This window comes from Arachis ipaensis, chromosome B5 (assembly GCF_059453495.1).
Source record: "Arachis ipaensis isolate K30076 ecotype BB chromosome B5, ASM5945349v1, whole genome shotgun sequence".
NCBI lineage: Eukaryota > Viridiplantae > Streptophyta > Magnoliopsida > Fabales > Fabaceae > Arachis > Arachis ipaensis.
The window spans coordinates 61,492,887-61,508,913 of record NC_142440.1 but is presented as its reverse complement, the minus strand read 5'-3'; the positions used below and the strand labels follow the sequence as shown (position 1 = coordinate 61,508,913).

Below are 16,027 nucleotides of genomic sequence, written 5' to 3'. Positions count from 1 at the left end.
TTAGTACGAAGGTAGTTGTGTATTCAGACCACGCAGCTCTAAAGTATTTATTAGCTAAAAAGGAATCCAAACCAAGGCTTATACGTTGGATACTGCTACTACAAGAATTTGATTTAGAAATTAAAGATAGGAGTGGTAACCAAAATCTAGTGGCAGACCACTTAAGTCGCCTTGAGCACATTAAGGATACCTCCACTCCTATAAATGATAATTTCCCATTTGATAACCTGCAAGCAGTATCTGAAGTAGTCCCTTGGTATGCGCCTGTAGCTAATTATCTAGTTAGCCGCACCTTTCCTCCAAACTTTACTAAGCATCAAAGAGACAAGCTGAAAAGCGAGTCTAAATATTATATATGGGATGACCCATATTTATGGAGATGTGGCACTGACCAGGTAATTAGAAGGTGTGTGCCTCAATCAGAATTCCAGTCCATTTTAGAGGCCTGTCACTCATCTGAGAGTGGAGGACATTTTGGCCCTCAAAGAACAGCTAGAAAAATCTTAGATTGTGGATTCTGGTGGCCTACTCTTTTTAAAGACGCTGCTGAATTTTGTAAATCCTGTTTCCCATGCCAAAAATTTGGTAATATATCCAAGAGGGATGAGATGCCTCAACAGATTATGCTTTTCTGTGAAATTTTTTATGTTTGGGGCATTGACTTCATGGGTCTATTTCCAAATTCTAATGGTTATTTTTATATATTGTTAGCTGTAGATTACGTTTCCAAATGGGTGGAAGCAATTCCTACCCGCACTAATGATGCTAACACTGTTGTTTCCTTTGTTAGAAACAATATTATTTGTCACTTTGGATCACCACGAGCAATCATGAGCGATCAAGGCACCCATTTTTGTAACAGGAGACTAACAGGATTACTGAAGAAGCATAGGATAATTCATAAAGTAGCAACAGCCTACCATCCTCAGACTAATAGGCAAGCCGAGGTGTCTAACAGAGAGATAAAGCGTATATTACAGAAGATAGTCAAATCTCATAGAATAGACTGGAGCACCAGGCTACAAGATGCACTCTGGGCATACAGAACAGCATACAAGACACCCATTGGGATGAGTCCCTTTCGCTTAGTTTATGGAAAAGCCTGTCATCTCCCAGTTGAAGTAGAGCACAAAGCCTTTTGGGCAGTAAAGGAGTGCAACATGGGATTTGAGAAAGCCGGAGCTGAAAGGAAGTTGCAACTGCAAGAATTGGAAAGCCTTCACCTGGAAGCTTATGAGAACTCAAGGCTGTACAAGGAAAAGATGAAGGCTGTACATGATCAGCACATCAAGAGGAAAGAGTTCCAACCTGGGGACTTAGTCCTCCTTTACAAATCTAGACTGAGGCTCATGCCAGGCAAGTTGAGATCAAGATGAGAAGGTCCATATAGAGTAGAGAAGGCTGAGTCGTACGGAGTTTTTCACCTAAGTTATCCTTCAAGCTCTGAACTTATCAAAGTTAATGGACATCGTTTAAAGCTATATCATGGCGAGAAGTTGAAGAAAAACAAGGAGCTAGATATCTTCCTCTTGGAGGATCCACCCACAGCAGAAGACTGAGCTCGTGGAGCGTCCAACTTACGGACGTCAAAGCAAAGTGCTAGGTGGGAGACAACCCACCATGGTATGATCGTTCCTTTCTTTATTCTTAGTTTTCTTATTCAATAACTCTTCTCCTTATCAGCACATTTAGTTTGCATCTCTATTTGCATATTTTTATATAAAATTTTTTTTTTCAAATTTTTGAACGCAACGTGATCGCATTGCCGACGCGTCCGGGTCGCAGGTGGATCAGAAAGAATAAGAAATAGAACAAAAAGTCACGTGAGAGTGTGGCTGGAGGCGTGCCTTTGGCACAAATCACCCCACGCAACCGCGTCCGCGTCACTCACATGGACGCGTGACCTGAAAATCGACGTAAGATAGGGTGCACGACCGAAAGTTATGCTAGAGTGGTACTGTACTGGTGCTGAACGCACAAGCCTTACCACGCGGATGCATGGCTCACGCGTCCGCGTCATATCCCAATATTGGCCACTCGTGCGACCGCGTCAACCACGCGACCGTGTCACCCTGGAATTTTGGCAATAATGAATTTTGAACAGAGAGTTGTGTGAGCGCGAGGCTGCCCTCGCGCCAGTAGCTCAAAACGCGTGACACACATCTGCGTGACTGACGCGACCGCGTCGATTAATTTAAGCGCAAGTCGCGCGAACGCATCGCCCACTCATCCACGTCGCTTGCGTCGCACAGCTTATCCTAATTTGCCAAATATCTTATCTTTCCCTTCCCCAAATCCTCCTTTTTCTTTTCCCTCTGATGAGCGGATAATTTATACGCTTTTTGGCATTGTTTTTACATAGTTTTCAGTATAATTTAGTTAGTTTTTAGTATATTTTTATTAGTTTTTAAATAAAAATCACATTTCTGGACTTTACTATGAGTTTGTGTATTTTTCTGTGATTTCAGGTATTTTCTGGCTGAAATTGAGGGACTTGAGAAAAAATCAGATTCAGAGGTTGAAGAAGGACTGCAGATGCTGTTGGATTCTGACCTCCCTGCACTCAAAGTGGATTTTCTGGAGCTACAGAACTCCAAATGGCGCGCCCTCAATTGCGTTGGAAAATATACATCCAGGGCTTTCCAGAAATATATAATAGTTCATACTTTGATTAAGGATAGACGACGTAAACTGGCATTGAACGCCAGTTCTATGCTGCATTCTGGAGTCAAACGCCAGAAACAGGTTGCAAAGTGGAGTTAAACGCCAGAAACAGGTTACAAACTGGCGTTCAACTCCAAGAAAGACCTCTGCACGTGTAAAGCTCAATGCTCAGCCCAAGCACACACCAAGTGGGCCCCAGAAGTGGATTTCTGCATCATTTACTCAATTCTGTAAACCCTAGTAACTAGTTTAGTATAAATAGGACTTTTTACTATCTTTGGATTATCTTTTGATCTTTAGATCACGTTTGGGGGCTGGCCATTCTGCTATGCCTGGACCTTATCACTTATGTATTTTTAACGGTAGAGTTTCTACACTCCATCGATTAAGGTGTGGAGCTCTACTGTTCCTCATGAATTAATACAAAGTACTACTATTTTTCTATTCAATTCAAGCTTATTCCTTCTCTAAGATATCCATTCGCTCCCAAGAACATGATGAATATGATGATTATGTGACGCTCATCATCATTCTCACTTATGAATGCGTGCCTGACAAACACTTCTGTTCTACATGCAAACAAGCTAGAATGAATATCTTTTAGATATCTAATACAGAGGACCGAGTTCGAGATATTAGAATCTTCGTGGTATAAGTTAGAACCCATGGACGGCCATTCTTTAGATCCGGAAAGTCTAAACCTTGTCTATGGTATTCCGAGTAGGATCTGGGAAGGGATGGCTGTGACGAGCTTCAAACTCGCGAGTGCTGGGCGTAGTGACAGACGAAAAAGGATAGTAAATCGTATTCTAGTATGATCGAGAACCAACAGATGATTAGCCATGCAGTGACAGTGCATTGGACCATTTTCACAGAGAGGACGAGATGTAGCCATTGACAACGGTGATGCCGTACATAAAGCTTGCCATGGAAAAGAATAGGAATCGTTGGATGAAGACAGCAGGAAAGCAGAGGTTCAGAGGAACGGAAGCATCTCTACACGCTTATCTGAAACTCTCACCAATGAATTACATAAGTATCTCTATCCTATTTTAATTATCTTTTAGTATACTATAATATCTTAATACATTTGAATCCGCCTGATTGAGATTTACGAGGTGACCATAGCTTGCTTCAAGCCAACAATCTCCGTGGGATCGACCCTTACTCACCTAAGGTTTATTACTTGGACGACCCAGTGCACTTGCTGGTCAGTTGTGTGAAGTTGTGACAAAGAATTAAGATTATGAACGTGCGTATAAAGTTTTCAGTGCCGTTACCAAGGAATGGAACCGTCACGATTTCTACGCACCAAGTTTTTGGTGCCGTTGCCGGGGATTGTTCGAGTTTGGACAACTGACGGTTCATCTTGTTGCTCAGATTAGGTAATTTTATTTTAATTTTAAGTCTTTGTTTTTATTCTTTTTATTTTCGAAAACTTTTCAAAAAAAAATAATAATAATAATAATATTTCTTCTTTTTCGTTTTCCCAAAAATAATTTTCGAAAAAACCAAAAAAATTTTATAAAATCATAAAATCAAAAATATTTTTGTGTTTCTTGTTTGAGTCTAAAGTCATGTTTTAAGTTTGGTGTCAATTGCATCTTTTTAATTTTCTAAAAATTATTTTCGAAAATTTCATGCATTGCATTCTTCATGATCTTCAAGTTGTTCTTGGCCAGTCCTCTTGTTTGATCTTCATATTTTCTTGTTCTGTGTCTTTTCTTATTTTTCATATGCAGTTTTCAATTTGTTAATGTCTAAAGAATAAAAATTTTTAAGTTTGGTGTCTTGCATGTTTTCTTTTCTTGAAAATTTTTCAAAAATAAGTTCTTGGTGTTCATCTTGACATTCAAAGTGTTCTTGGTGTTCATCTTGACATTCATAGTGTTCTTGCATGCATCACATGTTTTGATCCAAAATTTTCATGCATTGAGTCTTTGGGTTGTTTTTCTCTTTCTTTATTAAAATTCAAAAATAAAAAAAAATATCTTTTCCTTTTTCACTCATAAATTTTCGAAAATTTGAGTTGACTTTTTCAAAACCTTTTATAATTTAGTTGTTTCTTATGAGTCAAATCAAATTTTCAATTTAAAAATATTATCTTTTTCAAATCCTTTTCAAAAATCAAATCTTTTTCATTTTTCTTTCATAATTTTCGAAAATTCCAAAATGATTTTCAAAAATCTTTTTCTTATTTTGTTTCATAATTTCAAATCTTTACTAACAATTAATGTGATCGATTCAAAAAAATACTAAGTTTGTTACTTGCCTAGTAAGAAATGTTCAATCTTTAAACTCTAGAATCATATCTTTTTAGTTTCTTGTTAGTCAAGTAATCAACTTTAATTTTTGAAATCAAATCTTTTTAAATTTCTTTTTCAAATCTTTTTCAAAATAAGTTTCAATCACATCTTTTTCAAAATCAATTTCAAAATCTTTTCTAACTTCTTACCTTTTTAAAATTGATTTTCAAATTTTTTATATCAATCCTATCTTTTTGTTTCAATCATATCTTTTTCAAAACTACCTAACTAATTATCTCTCTCTAATTTTCGAAAATCCCTTCCCCTTTTTTTCAAATTTTTTTTTATTAACTAATTATTTTAATTTAATTAATTTTTGAAATTCCCTCTCTCTCATCTCCTTCTAATTATTTATTTATTTACTAACACTTCTCTTCATCTCAAAATTCGAACCCTCTCTTCCTCTTGGTGTTCGAATTTCTCTTCTTCTATTCTTCTATTCTTATACTCACATACAGGAATCTCTATACTGTGACATAGAGGATTCCATATTTTCTTTTGTGTTCTCTTCTTTTTCATATGAGCAGGAACAAGGATAAGAGCATTCTTGTTGAAGCTGATCCTGAACCTGAAAGGACTCTGAAGAGGAAGCTAAGGGAAGCTGAAGTACAACTCTCTGGAGAAAATCTAACAAAAATTTTCGAAAAAGAAGACAACATGGCCGAAAACAATAACAATGCAAGGAAGATGCTTGGTGACTTTACTGCACCAAATTCCAATTTACATGGAAGAAGCATCTCAATTCCTGCCATTGGAGCAAACAACTTTGAGCTTAAACCTCAATTAGTTTCTCTGATGCAACAGAATTGTAAATTTCATGGACTTCTATCCGAAGATCCTTTTCAGTTCTTAACTGAATTCTTGCAGATCTATGATACTATTAAGACCAATGGGGTTGATCCCGAGGTCTACAGGCTTATGCTTTTCCCGTTTGCTGTAAGAGACAGAGCTAGAGTATGGTTGGACTCTCAACCTAAAGATAGCCTGAACTTTTGGGATAAGATGGTCATGGCTTTCTTAGCCAAGTTCTTTCCTCCTCAAAAGCTTAGCAAGCTTAGAGTGGATGTTCAAACCTTCAAGCAAAAGGAAGGTGAATCCCTCTATGAAGCTTGGGAGAGATGCAAGGAAATGACCAAAAAGTGTCCTTCTGACATGCTTTCAGAATGGACCATCCTGGATATATTCTATGATGGTCTGTCTGAGCTATCAAAGATGTCACTGGACCATTCTACAGGTGGATCCATCCACCTAAAGAAAATGCCTGCAAAAGCTCAAGAACTCATTGACATGGTTGCAAATAACCAGTTTATGTACACTTCTGAGAGGAATCCTATAAGTAATGGGACGCCTCAGAGGAAGGGAGTTCTTGAAATTGATACTCTGAATGCCATATTGGCTCAGAATAAAATATTCACTCAGCAAGTCAATATGATCTCTCAGAGTCTGAATGGATTGAAGGAATCATCCAATAGTACTAAAGAGGCATCTTCTGAAGAAGAAGCTTATGATCCTGAGAACCCTGCAATAGCAGAGGTGAATTACATGGGTGAACCCTGTGGAAATACCTATAATCCCTCATGGATAAATCATCCAAATTTCTCATGGAAGGATCAACAAAAGCCTCAACAAGGCTTTAATAATGGTGGAAGAAACAGGTTTAGAAATAGCAAACCTTTTCCATCATCCACTCAGCAACAGACAGAGAATTCTGAGTAGAATCCATCTAGCTTAACAAATATAGTCTCTGATCTATCTAAGGCCACTTTAAGTTTCATGAATAAAACAAGGTCCTCCATTAGAAATTTGGAGGCACAAGTGGGCCAGCTGAGTAAAAGGGTCACTAAAACTCCTCCTAGTACTCTCCCAAGCAATACAGAAGAAAATCCAAAGAAAGAGTGCAAAGCCATTGATTTAATCATCATGGCCGAACCTACAAGGAGGGAGAGGACGTGAATCCCAGTGAGGAAGACCTCCTAGGACGTCCAGTGATCAACAAGGAGTTTTCCTCTGAGGAACCAAAGGAATCTGAGACTCATCTAGAGACCATAGAGATTCCATTGAACCTCATTATGCCATTCATGAGCTCTGATGAGTATTCTTCTTCTGAAGAGAATGAAGATGTTACTAAAGAGCAAGTTGCCAAGTACCTTGGTGCAATCATGAAGCTGAATGCCAAATTATTTAGTAATGAGACTTGGGAAGATGAACCTCCCTTGCTCATCAATGAACTGAGTGATCTGGATCAACTGAGATTGCCTCAGAAGAAACAGGATCCTGGAAAGTTCTTAATACCTTGTACCATAGGCACCATGTGATGCCAGGGCATTTAGGCCAGTTTCACTGACCTTTTCTTTACTGTTTTTAGGGTAGTTTCATGCATTTTCTTAGGAAATAAGCTAGTTTTGGTTAGATATTCACTTACATCTTGATTCAAGCATACATTGTGCACTTTACATGATTTCATGAGGATTTTGCATGAATTTAAGGACAAATTGGATGCTGCATTTCCCATGACTTGGACTAGAACTTTGGTGCACTTTATTGCTTGATTTCAGGACAAAGGAAGCAAGAAGAACCATATTAGTGGCTACGTTAGTTACACTAACGTGGAATGGGAGTAACTTGCAAAGTTAATGAGAAAAGTGATTGCCAATAACACTCTCGAAGCCATCATTGCCCACGATAAGAGTCACGTTAACTAAGTTAACGTGAACTCTAACGTGGAAGAAAGGAAATGGAGCCAACGTTAGTGACACTTAACATTATCACTAACGTTGGACCAAGCTCATGAGTGGCCACGTTAGTCACCACGTTAACTTAGTTAACGTGGCCTCTAACGTTAAGAAGAAAGGGGGAAACCAACGTTAGTGATATTCAACATTATCACTAACGTTGGCCAAGTCACATTAGGCCACGTTAACTCCCACGTTAACCTAGTTAACGTGGAAGCTAACGTGAGGAAACAGGGAGGTGACGCCAACGTTAGTGACACCCAACATTGTCACTAACGTTGGAAGGAGCCCACACATGCCACCATGAGTCACGTTAACTCCCACGTTAACTTAGTTAACGTGGAAGCTAACGTGGATAAGAGAATGTTGAGCCAACGTTAGCGACACTCAACTTTGTCACTAACGTTGGAGATGGCTAGCATGGCCACATTAGAAGCCATGTTAACCTAGTTAACGTGGACTCTAACGTGGGAGCTAAGGGGCGCATTGGAACGTTAGTGACAATGTTAAGTGTCACTAACGTTCTCGAAGGTTGGCAAGCCTACGTTAAAAGAGCCACGTTAACTAAGTTAACATGGACTCTAACGTAGGGAAGGGGGAGGCTTCTCAACGTTATTGGGAAAGTTGAGTCCCAATAACGTGCGCGAAGGACAAAGAGGCAACGTTAGTGGCAACGTTTGTGCCACTAACGTTGAGGTTAACGTGGATCTTACTTGGGTAAGGAACGTTAGTAAAAACGTTGAATGTCACTAACGTTCTCGAACCCATATTTTCACTGAACGTTAACACCACTAACGTCCTGAGCAAAAGTCTCTAACCACTTCACACTTTCTCTCTGCAAGTAAAGCTAAGCCCAATGAAGAAGATAACTGCTTCAAACTCAAGATCCAAAGGCCCAGACCCAAGACTTGAAGAACCAACTAGAAGAGTAGAAGAGTAGTATATATAGGAGTAGCTTTGAATTAATTTGGGAGTTGGAAAATATAGGGAGCCTCTGGGCATAGAATTACTCTCTGTATTTACTTTCTCTGCACTGCTAGTTTTCATCATGTATTCTCCATCTTTGTTTTCATTTTCCAGAGCTATGAACAACTAAACCCCTTTCATTGGGTTAGGGAGCTCTGTTGTAATTTGATGGATCAATACTAGTTTTCATTATTCTTCTTCTATCTTTTCTCTTGATTTTACTTGAAAGCTTTCGATCTTCATCCAATTGGGTAGTTATCTTGGAAAAGAAGCTATTCATACTTGGATCTCTTCTGAACCTTGAAAGAGGAATGAAGAGATCAAGCTAGAAATGCTTTCTCATGCTGGACCAAATTGGGTTTGGATGGATATGTGACTATAATCCTCTCAACACTTGATTTGGGAAATGCATGTGGTATAATCAATGACCATACTTCATCTCTTCTCATGAGCAATTGACCAAGGAATTGGCTATTGATCAAGATTTGAGAGATTGAATTACAAGAAATTGTAATTCAATCACTTAAGATTGCCAAGGAGATCAATGAGTGCATTGATTGAGGAAGAGATGAAAATGAAATTGATCCGGAGAATGCAACATCTTCTAAGCCCAATGAACTCCCCATTTCTGATCTTACCCATTCTCTTTAATTTTTGTTATTTACTCTTATGAGCAATTCCCCCATTCCCATTTATAATTCTGCAATTTACTTCAGTAATTTACTTTCAGTTCTTTAATTCTAGCATTTACTTTTTCTGTCATTTACCTTCCCGCCATTTTATTTTCTGCAATTCTAAACTCAAATCCTGGATTCACTCAACTAGAACATTCCTCTAATTAAAGTTGCTTGATCAATCAATCCTTGTGGGATTCGACCTCACTCTATTGTGAGTTTTTACTTGACGACAAATTCGGTACACTTGCCGAAGAAAATTTGTTAAGAGACAAGTTTTCCGTGCATCAAGTTTATGGCGTCGTTGCCGGGGATTGATTGTGCATCAACAATGATTAGATTAGAGATAACTAGATTGAGCATTTATTTTTGTTTGATTTAATTTTCTGTTTGAGTCATTTACTTCCTGTTTTAGTTAATTTCTTCCCTTCCCCCTACTTTTTCTTTGTTATTTACCATTCATCTCACTAACCCGCTAACTGTTTGATATATTGCATCACTCACACTAACAGTAATTCTGACAGATATACTTTCTGCACCCATTCTCTTTGCTTGTACTTGTTGGTTGTATGACAGGGAGAAAAAGTGGGGCTTCAACTTCCTTTGATTCTGAACCTGAGAGAACCTTCCTTAGACTAAGGAGGGAGGCAAGAGAAAAACGTGTAGTTGGTGCTGAAGAAGAGGAGGAACACTTTGAGGAATACTTTGAACCAAACATGGAAGAAAACATGGAAAACCATCACGAAGAAGAGACTCACAACCATGGCGGAAGAGGTCGAGCAAATCATGCTAGGGAGGATAGAAGAGTTTTAGGCTCTTACATCAATCCAAACCCAGGAAACTGTGGAAGTAGCATTCAAAAGCCAATTATCCATGCCAACAATTTTGAACTAAAACCACAGCTCATCACCCTTGTTCAGAACAACTGTTCGTTCGGAGGAAGTGTCCAAGAGGACCCCAATCAACATCTAACCATCTTCCTGAGAATATGTGACACAGTGAAGTCTAATGGTGTTCATCCTGATGCCTATAGATTGCTCTTATTTCCATTCTCACTCAAGGATAAGGCAGCCAAGTGGCTGGAGTCTTTCCCAAGGGAGAGCTTGACAACTTGGGAAGATGTGGTGAACAAATTCTTAGCAAGATTTTACCCTCCTCAACGAATCAATAGGCTGAGAGCTGAGGTCCAAACTTTCAGGCAACAAGATGGTGAGACTCTATATGAAGCATGGGAGAGGTTTAAAGACCTAACAAGGAGGTGCCCACCCGATATGTTCAACGAATGGGTACAGCTGCACATTTTCTATGAAGGGCTCTCTTATGAGTCAAAGAAGGCCGTAGACCATTCATCCGGAGGATCTTTGAACAAGAAGAAGACCATTGAAGAGGCCATAGATGTCATTGAAACAGTAGCAGAGAACGACTACTTCTATGCTTCCGAAAGAGGGAACACAAGAGGAGTAATGGAGCTAAACAATGTAGATGCTCTGCTGGCCCAAAACAAGCTCATTACCCAGCAGCTGGCTGACCTCACCAAGAAGATGAAGAGGAACCAAGTAGCAGCAATCTCCACTTCATCAACAACCCAAGAAGGAGTGAATGAAGAAGCAGAGGGTACTCAGGAGCAAGCCAACTACATTGGGAATTCACCTAGGCAAAACCATGATCCATACTCCAAGACCTACAACCCTGAATGGAGGAATCACCCAAACTTTGGGTGGGGAAATCAACAAGACCAAAGCCTTGATCAAAGACGCCCAAATCCAAACAATGCAGCCACCCAGCACTTCACATCTAGACCATATCAACACCCCCATAACAACACCTCTCCACATTCATATCAAGGCCAGAATAACCCTCCTTAGCCTGACCTATCATCATTTGATGAAAGAATCTCAAGGATTGAGAATCTACTTGAAGGCATAAGCAAGGAGATTCAAGACAACAAGGTGTTCAAGGAGGAAGTGCAAGCCAGTTTCAAGAACCAGGGAGACACAATCAAGAGGTTGGAATCTCAAGTGGGGTATCTCTCTGAGCAAATTCCCAAACCCACAGATGGATTTCCAAGTGACACAGAGAAGAATCCGAGAGGCGAAACAAAGAAAGTAAGATGGGAAGATTACAAGATGGTCACTAAAGTGATAAGGAGACTGAGGACAAGCCAAGCAAGCTGTCAGAACAACCTGAAGATACCTCAGTAGAGGAGGGGGAAAAAGATTACCAAGAACCAGAAATCTCAAAACAGGAGCTGCTGAGACTCTATGCACCTTTTCCCCAATTGCTCAATGGTGCTGTGGAGAAGAGAATATACTCAAGATTTCTTGACTTGTTTGCATCTTTGCATGTGAACATACTGTTCATCAAGACTATCCAACAAATGCCTGCATACATCAAGTATATGAAGGAGCTACTTCCCAGAAAAAGCTCACTCAAGGGAGGCCAAACTATAGTGATGAACAAGGAGTGCAGTGCCCTCATTCAACCGCAGTTGCCTACGAAAAGAAAAGATCCAGGGAGTTTTCATGTCCCCTGTGCCATAGGGGAAACAATGTTTGATAGAGCACTCTGCGATTTGGGAGCAAGCATCAACTTAATGCCCTTATCCCTGGTGAAGAGGCTGCAGATCAATGAGATATTGCCCACAGATGTAGTCATCAGGCTGGCTGACAAAACTCAAAAACAAGCAAGAGGAGTGGTGGAAAACGTGTTGTTAAAGGTGGGGAAATACTTTCTTCCCACAGACTTTGTCATCTTGGACATGGAAGAGAGTCACACTCACCCAATCATATTGGGAAGACCATTCCTAGCTACAGCCAGAGCACTCATAGATGTGGAGCGAGGGGAGCTAATATTGAGGATCCATGATGAACGACTTAGCTTTAATGTCTTCAAACTCTCACAAGAAGCAGACCAAGAAAACAAAGAACCAAGCAATGATCATAATGAGATGCTGACAGAGGAAACAAGCACTGAAGCACAACCAACACATCTGAGAACCCACTGAATGATGAACAAGGCAAACAGCAATTGTCACAGCTCAAGGAGAAGCTGGAGGAACCTAAACCACTAGAGGCATGTGAAGACAACAACAAAATTTCCTTAGAAGAAGAAGCCGCCAAGAGCAAGGCAGCATCAAAAGGGACAAAGAAGAAGGTACCAAGGGGGTGGAGGAACAAGAAGATCCCTACGGAAGGGTTCTCTCCAGGAGATAAAGTGATCTCAGCTTACTTCCCAGATATCCCCCCTAATCTTCCCACTGTACCATCTCAGTTACCTAAGGTCTTTACTATCAACAGAGTTCTCTCTTTGGAACATGTAGAGATCATTGATACAACCAATGGATATAAGTCCAAGGCAAGAGGGGAGGACTTGAAGCATTATCAACCTCCCTGATGAAGGAGAAACGTCAAGCTAGTGACGCTAAAGAAGCGCTTCATGGGAGGCAACCCATGTTTTATTAGCTTTTACTAGTGAATAAGTCAATATTCATGAATTCCAACCCAAACTTGACAAAAACTTGGTGAAGTCCTTATATTGCAGTATATAGTGAAGAACAAGTTTGGTGTTCAAAGCATGCCAAGAAAGCATGAATGCAACTGAGAGCATGCTAGTCTTGGAGTTTTGAACAGAACTTTTCATCACAGTGTTCCAAACTAAGTTTGGTGTCACCCCATGGTGCCACCAATGTGCATAAAAGGATACACAGTTAGTTAGTTAGTTGGAGTTCATGAATAAACAAAATCTTTTCTTCTCTTTATCATTCTAGCTGAAAAGTTTAAAAACTTTTTATGATATTGATTTTTCTTATTTTATTTTTATAGGGAAAAGGAAAGGAGCATTGAAGGAGATTGATTGGACATTTTAATGAGAAAGGTTCGGCCACTTTATGAAGAAGGTACTACACACGTGCCTCAAGGGGGAATGCATTGGGAATGGTTGCCATGCAACATTGGAGGAAGAACAAACTTGGAAACTGAACCAACTCCATCATAAAGTTGGTAATCCTCGTGCTTACTCCATACAAAACCCCATCCGTTCATCATACACCAACCCCATCAATCCACACCTTTCATCTCTTCATCACTTCTCTATATAAGTGGATCCAATCCGAACCATCTCCACATTTGAAATTCATATCCCTTGCACTTCACTTTCCAGCAACTAGTTCTTCAACTTCCCACTCTCTAAATCCCACATTTCTTCCCTTCACTACACCCTTTTCGCATTAACTTCATTCATGGCATCATCAAGCTCCAAGAGGCAGAAGAGGAAGGAACCAATGGAGAACATTCCTTTCGACGAGAAGAGATTCAAGACTGCCTTCCATGAATGAGAATTTGAGCGGATAAAGCTCAAAAAGATACTGCCCGAGTTAACCTTCCAAATCAATGAAGACGACTGCCCACAGATTCGGGAGAAGATTGAAGAAAGAGGGTGGCAAATGCTCACCAATCCAGAGGGGAAGATCAATGCAAACCTCATCAAAGAGTTCTACGCAAATGTGGTCAGAGAAGACAAAACCAGGGCCCCAACCTTCAAAAGCTATGTAAGAGGAAAGGAGGTGGACTTCAGCCCAAATGCTATAATAAGAACTCTTCACCTGAAATCACCACATTTTGATGAGCCCAGCTATCATGCAAGGATAAGTAAAAGCCAAGACAATGATGAGCTCACTGAGATTGTGACTGACATCTGTGTTATAGCAGCTGACTGGGAGAGGTATGGAGATTGGAGACCCCGGTTCATCAAGAGGGGAGACCTTAGCCCAGAAGCCAAGGGGTGGTTTGAACTCGTGAGGAGGTCTATTCTCCCAGCTACAAATAATTCAGAGGTAAATATTAATCGAGCAACTATGGTACATTGCCTAGTACAAGGTGGAGAAATCAATGTGCATGAACTTATAGCTAAGGGAATTCAAGATTCAGCTGAGAAGCTTGAATCAGGTGCCAGGCTTTGGTACCCCAGCACCATTCTCTGATTGTGCACAAAGGCCAAGGTGGTCTTTGAGGACAGCAATCCAGACTGGGTGAACCCTGGGAGGCTAATGACAACCCAGCGTATGGCCTATACTACACTTGCTCAGCAACAAAGAAGGCCACAAATAGGGAAACTAAAAGCAAAAGAAGGAGCTCACCAAGAGGAGTCTCATTAGGAAAAATATCAACAAGGAGAGCATCCTTACCCAGCCAACTTGAATATGAATCACCTTCTAAGAGCTATTGAAGATTTGGGGATGAGACATATGGAAGGACAAGAGCAAATACTAAACCGGATGAGCCAACAAGAAGAGTGGCAGAAACAACAAATAGAGCAGCAACAGGAATAATACTCCCAGCTCACTCAAACCATCCACCAAGTTACTGAGAGGCAAGAACGTCAAGATAAGCATTTACAGGAACTCAATCAGCGACAAATAGCCCAGATGAAAGCATTCAATGAGTTCACTGTACTTAATGAAGGGCGGCAACTACATAGGGGGGAGTTTAACGTCAACACTCAAGCCAAGTTGAACTACATGTCCAGTAATATGCATCATCTACACTATACCATCCCTACATATGATGAGGTCTAAAAAGATTTTGTAGAACAAGAAGAGAGGAAGGTGAAACAGCAGAAGGAAACACTCAAGAAGAAGATGGAAGATGGTGGTTTCTGGAAAAAGCTGCTTGGAAAAGGCAAGGGAAGTGGGAGCACAAGCAATCAAGAAAAACACCAGGAGGACAAGCAAGAAGGAGAGCATGGGCAACCACATGAGTAAAAGGTGGTGGAGTTCCTTCTTTGGTCATTCTTTCTCTATGCTTTAAATAAGGAAGATCTTGTTTGAAATAGAACTTGCTTCCATGTTAGTTTAATTTTTTTTAAAATTCTGTCTTTTAAGTTTTTGTTGAAAAGGTCTATGTTTGTTGGTCTCTATGTCACTGCATCCTTACTTTGCTTACTTGTATGTTTGTCCCATTAAATCAAATGAAAAGAGAATGTGTGTTTTTAAAGACCAGAGAGGAGTTCATACTATGGAGTAAGTTCATGAGTTTATGGTATAGTCATAAGTTAGCTAAGTTGGTTCAACCATAAGGTGGGAGGACAACTGTCATGAATACTATGCTTGAGACACACCCCATGAGACTAGCTAAATAAGAAGATACTAATAAGAAAAAGGGAAAGAACAATCAAAGTTGAGGAATAAAAGAAAAAGAGTAAGCAATAAGGCTAGGCACCAATGGTTTTAATCTTGAGGCATGTGTCTGTGGTGTTCCTGTGTGAGGGATCTACTTGGATGAATAAGCTCTTAGGGGTGCCTTATCACTTGGTAACTTGGGTTAACTAACTCGGGATTATCAGCTGAAAGTCCACTATCAAGAGTAACCCTCACTACAGAGCATTTAGTAACCCAAAGAGGTGCTGGACACCAAGGTCTCAAGAAAAGAAAATAAATAAACTATATGCCTGTGGTGTGTATGTAGGGGGGAGAGACTTGAGCAAGTAAGTCCTTAGGGGTGCTTCAACACCTAGCACCTTGAACCAACTAGTTCGGGAGTGTTGGCTGAAAGCTTATTTTAAAGAGTTGCCTCCTTACAGAACACTTAGCCTAAGAACACAAATAAGCCCTGAAATAACAACAAAAGGATCAATAAATAAAAGTTTCATGGGATGCAATCACAGTGAGTATTCTAGGACATGATAAAGG

General features: G+C 40.0%; 2 non-coding genes across 2 annotated transcripts; both read right to left on the bottom strand.

Annotated features, from left to right (window-relative positions):
- Positions 1 to 6,020: 6,020 nt before the first annotated feature.
- LOC148564392 (small nucleolar RNA R71) lies at positions 6,021 to 6,128 on the bottom strand. Its single transcript, XR_015885425.1, has one exon. It is a non-coding gene; the product is annotated as a small nucleolar RNA R71 (small nucleolar RNA).
- A 4,383-nt stretch (positions 6,129 to 10,511) lies between these two features.
- LOC148564391 (small nucleolar RNA R71) lies at positions 10,512 to 10,618 on the bottom strand. The gene has a single exon (XR_015884716.1). It is a non-coding gene; the product is annotated as a small nucleolar RNA R71 (small nucleolar RNA).
- Positions 10,619 to 16,027: the final 5,409 nt, after the last annotated feature.